The sequence below is a fragment of the Nothobranchius furzeri genome, chromosome 9 (genome assembly GCF_043380555.1).
Source record: "Nothobranchius furzeri strain GRZ-AD chromosome 9, NfurGRZ-RIMD1, whole genome shotgun sequence".
In the NCBI taxonomy this organism is placed as follows: Eukaryota; Metazoa; Chordata; class Actinopteri; order Cyprinodontiformes; family Nothobranchiidae; genus Nothobranchius; species Nothobranchius furzeri.
This window is the reverse complement of record NC_091749.1, coordinates 21,267,279-21,270,205: the sequence shown is the minus strand read 5'-3', so window position 1 is coordinate 21,270,205 and position 2,927 is coordinate 21,267,279. Positions and strand designations below refer to the sequence as shown.

General features: G+C 45.7%; 1 long non-coding RNA gene across 1 annotated transcript; it reads right to left on the bottom strand.

Moving 5' to 3' along the window:
• Positions 1–490: 490 nt before the first annotated feature.
• LOC139071608 (uncharacterized) lies at positions 491–756 on the bottom strand. Its single transcript, XR_011521456.1, has 2 exons — positions 656–756; positions 491–589 (listed from the first exon to the last, which is right to left on the bottom strand). It is a non-coding gene; the product is annotated as an uncharacterized lncRNA (long non-coding RNA).
• Between the last annotated feature and the right edge of the window lie 2,171 nt (positions 757–2,927).

The following is a 2,927-nucleotide window of genomic DNA, read 5'->3' as shown; positions in this document are numbered from 1 at the left end:
TGTCTTCTAGTCCATGCTATCAGCATTATTTTAATTGGTGTGTGTGTGTGTGTGTGTGTTTTCCACTTCAAACACTGGTCTAACCAACCAGACCAGCGTGTCCAGTAACATTACACTTCATGTAGGCTAGGAACATTTCACCTGCCGTGGCCCGACCGCTTCTGCTCCACATAAACTTTGTGCGTAATCAAATGTCTCTACAGGTGCTTTCTGAGCTGAAGAGGCTATTCTGCCTCAGACTGGATGCGTAATGCGTCTCCATATTAGAGACGGGAACAAGCGCTGTTCAGCCAAAGTTTCATAATTTCATAAAAAGAACATTTTTCCAAGTGACACATCCCTCAGAGAGACCGGGTTTCCAGACCGCTTCAGTGGGAGGAAATCTTATCCATGCACCGTGGTTCTGCGCTGCGCTGCGAACCCCTCAGTGTCATGTTGTGTGGTAGATGCCTAACCCACGACATACAGAATCAGTCCACAGAGTCAAAGAAGATCGCAAACAATAATTTATTAGTAAAGGAGAACAGAAGGAGCTGCTAGGAAGTCTAGCAGTATTCGGCAGAGAAGCGAGGTTCGGGTGTGGAGAATCCTGGAGGAACAGAGAGAGTTAGGTCTGGCACTCGGAAATCTGAATGTTGGATCTGATGGAACTTACAGGTTGGAGGTGAGACCTCGTGAGAGAGGGAGGAGTGACCGGTCTGGGGAGGGCAGGAGGCTTACTGGAGGCTGATGAGCTTGGAGTCCAAATGAGGAGGGAGCTGAGCATGAAGGATAATGGTGATCCAGGAGGGAGGGTGGGCAGCCTGGAGTGGGAAGACCAGAGGAGGAAGCTGAGAGACGAGTGGACAGTGAAGAAACCAGGTTGGTAGCAGCAAACGAGGTGAACTGATAGGTGATATCTGCAGGAGGCAAAACAGGCAGTCAAAAACACAGAGAGCTCAAAAATCAAAAATCCATAACCCAGAAATTCTCAAAATCAAAGCTTAGTTTGGATTTGGCTGTTAGGAGAAATACCCAAGTTGAGTTAATCATCCAGCGAAGTGAAGGCGTCTCTCAGGAGTTTAAATATCCCTGGCCAGCTAATCAGCAGATTACCTGCAGCCTCCCCACTTCCAGGCACGCCCACCTGCAGAGGAGAGATGAGACTCTACACCAATTAGTGTGTGAAAAAACCCCAGACCGTGACACTCAGATCTTCAGCCCACTGTCCACCGTGGGCGCTCCGAGCCGCGCTGAACACAGTGTCCAGCATAAAGCTCTGATGTTCTGATGGGAATCAAGTTACCTCTGCGATGTGCGTAACGATTAAAATGTCAGCTCATCCATGCGCATCAGTGTGCGTCGGGGTAATTCTTTCAAAACAACCAACATCCTTGAGTTTATCCGTCAATATGTGGCAAGGCGGAGAAACGAGGGCCCGGGCGGGATTCGATCCCCAGACTCCCGGGCGAGAGTCATACGCTCTAACCAGTCAGCCAAAGTGACATCCCCTTGGCCAAGTAGCCAGGGCGCATTATCTATCGGGACACTGTGACAGGACACAACACTGCCACACCTGATTATGAAACTTTGGCTGAATAGCGCTTGTTCCTGTCTCCAATGTGGCGACGCATCCAGGAACCTGTCTGAGGAGAAGCCCAGAATCTGACATCCTCCAGCTCAGGAAGCGCATATGATTACGCACAAGCGTGACGCGTCAACCCGGTCTCACCAGGTTGGACCTGTTCAGGTTTACGCAGACAATCTTTACATTTAGAATTGGCATACAGATGTAAAATTAATGCAGTAAAATATAAAGCATTTTATTTAAATATCCATTCATTATTTTACAAGCACAGAGAGCCGCATCAGATGGATGGAAGAGCCGCATGCGGCTCCAGAGCCGTGGATTGCCGATCCCTGTGCTAGCCAACTTTATTGTCCCCAGCAATTTTTAAACCCCACTCAAGTGTATGGTTATTGTCCCCAGCAAGTCTGAAAACAAACTGACGCCCTTGATCATTACTGTCTTTGAACTGGCTTTGAACCACTTCACTATTAACTAAACCAGTGATTAAATGTTTTTTATCTACTAAGAAATGTAAGATTGAATGCGAGAAGATGATGAATATCTCTGAAAAAAAAAGTCCCCCTCACTTTTGAGATGATGGTTACGCCCCTGTCTTAACCCCTTCATCCTTTCAGAGGGTCAATCTTCTTCTTTGACCCAGTGCAACAAAGAGATCCCAGGATTGTCCAGACACTGTTGGGCTTCACCATCTGCCTCCCCACTTCAACCCTGTACAGTATCAACAGCCTCACATTGTTGAAGCTGCTTTCCGGAGTTTTCCTCCTTCAGAAATTATGACCGATCTGTCAGAAATTCGTAAAAGTGATTATCTTATCATGTATTGTGATATAATTTAAGCAATAGGTCTTTTTTCAATTTCTGCTAAGCACGCCCCCTGCCCCGCAGAGCTCCGTGCAATAGGAAACTGAGCGCCGACCAGAAGTAACCAATAGCGTTAGACTACCACTTAGACGCTTCACATTTAAGGAATACCTCGGCTGATGCAGAATTGATTAACTTTTCACGGACAAGAAAGTCTCTAAAATATAAATATATGAAAACACATCATGACATGAGAATAATACTCGTAAAACAACATGTTTTAACTCCATTTGTCGGCTACAGAAGCACATTTATAAAAGGAAATGTGAAGTCGCCATCTTAAAAAAACAGTGTGATACGCTTGTCAGCCACTAGATGGTGCCATCTGATAAGAGAAATACTCCGGAAAGAAGTTTTAACGTCAGATGTGTTCTCAAACGCTACAGCCATATGTGGCAACATTTGATCAAAAGCTATAAACTCTGGTTGTTTTATTTATTCCACGGCATGTTAACCAATCCAATGACTTCAAAAGCATGGACACTTTCTAAAATGT